The sequence below is a fragment of the Pseudophryne corroboree genome, chromosome 2, assembly GCF_028390025.1.
Source record: "Pseudophryne corroboree isolate aPseCor3 chromosome 2, aPseCor3.hap2, whole genome shotgun sequence".
NCBI classification, from domain to species: Eukaryota; Metazoa; Chordata; class Amphibia; order Anura; family Myobatrachidae; genus Pseudophryne; species Pseudophryne corroboree.
Window position 1 is genome coordinate 652,722,819 of NC_086445.1, and position 8,240 is coordinate 652,731,058.

Here is an 8,240-nt window from a genome sequence, read left to right on the forward strand (position 1 = left end):
TGTTGACACCAAGCAAATTGCTAAGTGTACATAACCAATTCCAATATGGTGAAAAATATTAAAATCAAAGATATGTATAATATCTTAGTATATCAGGAGTGTAATATCGTTATGGAGGAAAATGATTTTCAATAATGCTAGATATACTCCTTGATAATGGCTTCCTTGGTATTTGTAATGGTTGTGCTATTAAAGCTTCTTTCTCTGGTAGGTGGTCTTGTAAAATTGTAGTTCTATTTGGTAGAATAGGTCTAGAGGTAAGGTCCAATGTTTTCTCCACAACTGCTGCTGTTTGTTGATGATTGGAGCTACTGCACCTGATATTCCAATGTAGACACCTGACCTTGTACTGATCAAGCCTGTCACTGCTTTGCTTCCAAGATCAGATGGATTTGGGCGTAGCCAGTGAAGTATGGCAGTAGTAATATGATTCAAACAAATGATAGTGTGGTTTCGGCATTTATACCAAGTAGAGAACTTCTGCTGCCCCAAGTCCCTGTTACAGTTGCATTGCAGGGAACTTGATATCTGGCATGGATGAGAGGGTTCTCGAAAAGAAGAAAGTGGAGAGAAAGAGAGAGAGAGAGAGAGTGTGTGCCCCAACTTCTGCTGTTCACCAATATATAGAATTATAGTGGACGGTGAATCAGAGAGAGGGGGCACAGAGAAGAAAAGGAGGTGATGAGCAAGAAGGTTATGAATACTGTATGTTTCATTCATTGGCAGTACAATATGCATTATATTCATTGATAATCCACATGGAAAAGGTACCACTTAATTTCCTGCAAAGGTTGTGCAATAAAATATGCACCACATTAATCTGAGTACTAGTTAGGTTATAAGTATAATACATTCATTAGTAACCCACATGAAAAAGGAAAACATTTAATTGCATACCAAATAGTGCAGTTAGGCATGAAGCATGAGGCACAAAATGGTGAATACAGGTTCCATGTAGGCTAAAGAAATTTACACCAGAGAGAAAAGGAATATGTTGCTAAAATAGAGTAGAAAGCCAGTATATGAGAGGTGGTGAGCTGAGACTCCCCGAAATTACCATGAATGAATGTCTATCATTGACAATATTGGACCTCTGCTCTAAAAGGCATTGTGAACACCGATAAATAACCTTTCACAGTGAGTGATGGTTTGTCAAGTAATTTTGGATATGTAAAAGATTGCAAGAAGGTTATGAATACGTTTCATTCATTGGCAGTACATTGGGGGTAATTCCAAGTTGATCGCAGCAGGAACTTTGTTAGCAGTTGGGCAAAACCATGTGCACTGCAGGGGAGGCAGATATAACATGTGCAGAGAGAGTTAGATTTGGGTGTGGTGTGTTCAATCTGCAATCTAAATTGCAGTGTAAAAATAAAGCAGCCAGTATTTACCCTGCACAGAAACAATATAACCACCCAAATCTAACTCTCTCTGCACATGTTATATCTGCCTCCCCTGCAGTGCACATGGTTTTGCCCAACTGCTAACAAATTTACTGCGGCGATCAACTCAGAATTACCCCCAATATGTGATACATTCATTGATAATCCACATGGAAAAGGTACCACTTAATTTCCTGCAAAGGTTGTGCAATAAAATATTCAACACATTAATCTGAGTACTAGTTAGGTTATAAGTATAATACATTCCTTAGTCAACCTCATGAAAAGGAAAATATCTAATTGCATACCAAATAGTGCAGTTAGACATGATGCTTGAGGCTCAAAATGGTAAATATAGGTTCCATGTAGGCTAAAGAGATTTATACCAAAGTGAAAAGGAATATGTTGCTAAAATAAAGCCACTATATGAGAGGTTTCTATAATTAAGAAAGCCACAATTGGCTATATGATACCAAGAGAGCAGGTGTGGAGCAGACCGTGCACTGTCTGGCTCCACTAGTTCACAGACGGGCCGTTTCACCACTGTGTGGCTTGTTCATAGTGTACTGATTCTGAGACTGGTTCTCTTATTTATAGCCAGTGTGGGTGGGAGGGGCGATGGCAATCACCTGTAATTGAAGAGGACAGGTAGCTCGTTTGCACATTTATGTGCACTTCCTGTGTCTGAGTGCATCATAACACTCTGAGATGCATCATGTTTCTAAGTAACCAGCGTGTCACATTGCGCTAGTTACCGGATGTATCCCCCGTTGCAGGGCAGCAACTTTCGGCTGGTCAGAGCACGTCACAGAGCTCTGAAATGCGCCATATTGCCGAACAGCCAAGTGCGCCTCCTCGCACTGGTTGCCAGATGTGTCTCCCCGTTGCTAAGTGACGAGGGTCACGTCAATCTCTGCGTCATTGATGTGGTTGCGTCATCGCGTAGGGGACGTATTAAGTTGCTAGGCAACCGGGGCAGCGTCGATCTCGATGCTATGCACCAGTCCCTTGGTAGCTACTGGTTGTTTGTACAGTAATGTAAGTGATTAACGTAGCACTGAGCTGTGCAGACTTACAGCTTACTTTAGTTGTTTAGAATCAAATGAATTAATAATGTACTAATATTAATAAAGTAAAATATACTATTATTAATAAAGGTGTGGCAAAATGAGGTGTGTTATGTTGAAGGTTGAAAAAAAATATCGTAATTGCAATGAGTTGCAGGCCCTTATTTGATATATGAGCAGGAAAAATGTGACACAAAGTGGTGTGACTAAAGTCCGCTGATGCAAAGTTCAATAGTGTGGATCTAAGTTGGGTAACTAATCACATTATGGGCCTAATTCTGAGTTGATTGCAGCATCAAATTTGCAGTTGGGCAAAACCATGTGCACTGCAGGGGGGACAGATATAACATGTGCAGAGAGAGTTAGATTTGGGTGGGGTGTGTTCAAACTGAAATCTAAATTGCAGTGTAAAAATAAAGCAGCCAGTATTTACCCTGCACAGAAACAAAATAACCCACCCAAATCTAACTCTCTCTGCAAATGTTATATCTGCCCCCTCCCACCCCCCCCTGCAGTGCACATGGTTTTGCCCAATTGCTAAAAAACTTGCTGCTGCGATCAACTCAGAATTATCCCCTATGTTGGATGGGGGCAATGTGAGGTATGTAGTATATGAGGTAGGAACTGGTGATTGTTAAATGTTGTGCTATTGGAGTAAATGGGTCTTGATGTGATGTGGATATAGTGTGGAGGTGTGATGTGTGATTGCAGAAGCGGGGGGGGGGGGGGGGGGTGTTGAGATAATGCTCAATATGGGGTAATTGTGAGGGTAGGTTGGTTAACATGTGGGTGAGTTAAAAGGATAGGGATAATGCAACCAGGTAAGTGAATAGTTGAATAAGATAATTTATAAATTAGAAAGAGATTAGCTTAAGGTCTTATTTTCTTATTTTGAAGGGTCTGTTGTTTAAATCTACATTGGGAGGAGTTATGTTATGATTGCATGTTCTCTGTTTGAGGACTAGATGGGCTAGATGAACACTCCATAATTGATGTGCTCATTCATCCCTCTTGGTGCAAGGCAATCCAGTCTGAAAGTCAATTCGGATTCGCATTTCAGGAGTTCTTGCATTAGGTCACCACCTCTGATACCCAAATTATTTTTTTCCAGACCGAAGGCTTGTAGTTCTAATGGGTTGCTCTGTTGGTGCCTATGAAAGTGGCGTGCCACAGATGTAAGTTTCCTCATTTTTTGTAAGTCTGCTGAGGCATTTCTCACTGATCCCACGTGCTCTAGGATACGTTGTTTTAAGGCTCTCGTGGTAATTCCAACATACTTCATGTTACAACTGCATTAGATACAATAAACAACCCCAATAGCATTGCAGTTGGTGAATCGTTCAATTGTCCTTTCTTCACCATATCGATCTGATACTTTGTATGTTTTTCTCATATGTTGACATGCTTTGCAGGACCCACAGGGAAAAGATTCTCTGATTGTCTGTTTTTTCTATGGATTAGCAGTGAAGTGACTGCGGGTTAGTTTATCCCTAAGATTCTTTGAACGTCTCCAGCTTATGGACACCTTTGCACCCAATTCATCAGCTAGATTTTTATCAAGGAAAAGAATTGGCCAGTGTCTTTAGATGGATTGCTGTATTTCTCTCCATTTCCTGCAGAAGGTGCTGATAAATCTCAATGTATTCGTATCTTCTTTATCCCTTCTTGCTGATTGATGACTGTTATTCTGTGGGAAAATTAAGGTTTCTCTTGGAGTTCGGGAGGTGTGCCATTTTGCTTTTTTTATAGAGCGGTGGCTATATCCTTGTTCCCTTAATCTTGTAGTCAATTCTATGCTTTTCTGTTGGAAGGTTGTGGGATCTGAACAATTTCTTTTGAGCCGTAAGAATTCTCCTTTGGGGATATTCTCCACTGTGTGGGGAAAGTGTGAGCTAGTCTGGTGAAGGAGACTATTAGTCGCTGTTTCTTTGTGATACAGTTCTGTCTGTATTGATCCATCAGGTGTCTTGTAGATGATGAGGTCCAGAAAGAAGATGGAGGTGTTACTGATGTGATACTTTTCAATGGAACATGCAGACTTTACTGTGTCAGAACTCAATGGCTAAGTATTGCTACCTGTAATAAATTATGTCACCCATCACAGAGCATTGCAGTGACCACCGTACTAGACAGAGACCATCACAGTGACTGCCATATAATGCACAAAGCAGCACGATAACCGCCAAATCATGCAGAAAGCATCTCAAGGGGCACTATATAAAAGAGAGCAAAACTCTGGAGTAAAAAGTCTATGGCAGGTGAGGCACTGCCTTACCTGCCTACCATTTCTGCACATCTCTGATCAAAATCCACCAAATTTCCAGCAATATATATACTGATGTACCTGTGTATAATGCCCACATGAACCCATGGGCTCATATAGTGTGTGTAAATCTAGCTTTGGTACTAGCCAGTGCCTCCTGAGCAATCTATCTCACAGCACATCCCTGCATTACAGTGACCATCATATAATACAAAGAGAATTATAGTGACCACCAGATAAAAAAAGAGAACACTGCAGTGACCGTCAGATTAGCAATAGGGTCCCTCATGAAAATTGTTCTTGGAGATACTGACAGTGACATGTGGTGGAGTGAGGCACAGCCTTTCTTGTCATACTAATGTTCAGATCAGAGTTTTAACTATATAGAGTACAGTATATGAAAAATACAAATAATATATTAGAAATATCTTCTATTATTCTTTTTTATTTATTATAATTCTCTTTATTGATTTACATAGGAGTGACCAAGGCTAGTACAAGTTGCCCTTGGATTTGTTGGCAGAGTGTTCTGGGCTATCTGGTGCAGTGACGTCAGTCCACACACTTAGGTACTTAAACAGTAACGCACGTTTATTTAGTGAACACAGGTGACTCAGATGATAGCTGTAATCAGGAGCCCATATATCACACAAGGTAACAGCATTAGTTAGTGGTACTTATCAGGAGATGTCTGTGGTGGTGAAGCATGAAGGACTGCACAGCCGTGCAGTCTGACTCCCACTGTAGAGAAGATGATGCATGCATTGGAACACTGTGAGTCTCTGTAGCTGAGATCTGTTCCCAGTCTCAGCTCTGCACACTTGTACACCAGGACTCTGTCTCTCAATCTCTGTGTGTGTGTGTGTGTGTGTGTGTGTCACACTCTCCTCACTCACTGAGATGGAGGAACAGGAACTACATCATATAACTCCGCCTCCGAGTGACTCCTGGCACTAGAGCTCTAACACTAAGGGATGCACCCATAGACTAATACACAGAAGGAGACAGGTACAAAGCACACCATTACCTAACACTCCCCCTCACTCAAGACTGTCTCTGGTCACAAGTTTAAAGAACATGACATTTTATCAAACAAATTAATAAAGTCACTCCTGTAACCGAAAACATAACGTGAAGCAAAAACAGTAAGACTAAATCAACATTAAACATATTCTAGTCCACATTCCATCAGGAATGCAAGTAGCAAGTGTGACGACAGTCCTTTTGTCAACATGTCGGCAAAATTTTCTTCACTTGCAACATAATCCACATTGGCGGACTTGTTTTCCACCAACTCACGAATTAAATGATATCATATAGCAATGTGCTTAGACCGTCCATGATGCTTTGTGCTACAAGAAAGAACAATTACTCCTTTGTTATCACACTTTATGTAAATGATCTCACTGTGGTAAAGAAGACCTAATTCACATAAAGGGGGATATTCAATTGTTTGAAAAGTCAGTTGGGTGTCTGTTTTTTCCTATCTAATAGACAGAAAAAACAGACACCCAATAGACTTTTCACACATTTGAATTCCCCCCAAAGTCTCTCTTATCCAAAGTGCTTCTTTTGAAGTTTCTGTGAGCGTCATGTACTCTGCCTCTGTTGTAGAAAGAGCAACTGTGGGTTGTTTCCTATTTGCCCAGCTTACGGCTGCGTCTGCCAGTGCAAACAGGTATCCAGTATAAGAACGTCTATCATCCTCATCTGATCCCCAGTCGGCATTACAGAATACTTTTAAGCTGGTATCTGATGAGCTAGTAAAATTCAGCTTTAGTGAATTTGTACTTTTGAGGTACTTTAGTATTCTCTTTACTACAATCCAGTGTTGTCTCCCAGGGTTGTTTGCGAACTGGCTTGCCCGACTTACTGCATGTGTGATGTCTGGACGTGTCCCAATGCTTGCATACATCAAACTACCAATGGCATTTTGATAAGGGATTTCTTGCATTTCCTCTATCTCACTTTGTATTTTTATCAATGGAAGTACTTACTGGTTTTGCATCTGTCATTCTGTACTTGGAAATTATTGCCTCAATGTATGTTTGTTGGTCAATTGTGACAGTTCCCTCTTGCAGGTTTTGTACACTTTTCATACTTAATAGATGATTTGCAGGGACTAGATTTTTCAACTTGAATCTTTATTTAAGCTGGTGCTTGACATCGGTGATGTGATCTTCTTGACCTGCCAAAAGTAAATCATCCACATAGACAGCTATGATGAACACCTTTTCTCAAACTTCCTAGAGGATGCTGGGGTCCATTTAGTACCACGGGTATAGATGGGTCCGCAGGAGCCTTAGCCACTTTAAGACTTTTTTACAGTGTGAACTGGCTCCTCCCTCTATGCCCCTCCTCCAGACCTCAGTTTAGAAAATGTGCCCGGTGAGACTGGACGCACGCTAGTGGAGCTCTACTGGAAAATACTTTATTAGGTTTTTTATTTTACAGGGAAGCTGCTGGCAACAGCTTCCCTGCTTCGTGGGACTTAGGGGAGGAAGTAGGAACCAACTTCTCATTAAGTTTCATGGCTCTGCTTCCGCTGACAGGACACCATTAGCTCCTGAGGGGTACTGAACATAGCCCAAGCCTGGTTAGCGCTCACTCACACAGCACTGCCGCCACCCCCTAACACAGCCAGAAGTCAGAAGAGTGGTGAGTATATCACCGGAGACCTACAAGAGAGGGGCCCTCCGGTCATTGGTGGCAAAAAGGTACAGCGCAGTGGCGGGATGCTGCGCGAGCATGCATCTCAAAACACACAGCCCTTCACAACACAGGGTGCAGGGCGGGGGGGGGGGGGGGAGCTGAGCTGCATGGAAAATCCTTACTCTTACTGGCAAAACGGTAAATTCATGTATAGCCTCTAATTTACAAAACCGAGCCAGTATAAAAATCATTGTTGCTGAGGCTGGAGGGCAGGGCTTCTCCTCAGACTTGCCAGACACTCACTCAGTGCCATTTTCTCCTGCAGATCACAGAGAGAGTATGTAAAAGTTTGGTTACCCAGGGGTACTCGGGCGCTCAGAGTATGGGATGCGCCACCAAGCAGCGGCCTCAAGGTTAGGGGGAAGTCACTCCCACAAAGATAAACAAAAAACAGAATGGAGGCTGCGCTAAGTTTGTTCAATATGACAACAATAATAATTTATCTGATAATTGCACAATTTAATATTGAAAAATGAATACACTAAAATATTGTGGTGAATACACCATAAAATGTATGCAACAATAATAAGGATTAAAAAACACACAATTGAAATAATAAGCGTTTTTAGGGTTACCCAAATTGCCAGGAATTGGAAGGAGATTTAAGGATGGAAAGTCTGTTCCAAAGTAGTCCCCCAAATATATCTAAGTCCAGCGTAGACAAGTTTTTAGGAGGTAAGCAGTGTCCAATGTAGTAACAGGTTACCGCTAGATGATGTAGTGCTCCGAGGTTTTGGATGGTGAGCTCCTCATGCAATACGGTAAATGGAAGTCATCGGTTCAGCTTGCTAATAAAGTCCTCCAAATGCAAGTGAT

General features: G+C 41.5%; 1 pseudogene; it reads right to left on the reverse strand.

Moving 5' to 3' along the window:
* Window positions 1-305: 305 nt before the first annotated feature.
* Window positions 306-424, reverse strand: LOC135052409 (5S ribosomal RNA; annotated as a pseudogene).
* Between the last annotated feature and the right edge of the window lie 7,816 nt (window positions 425-8,240).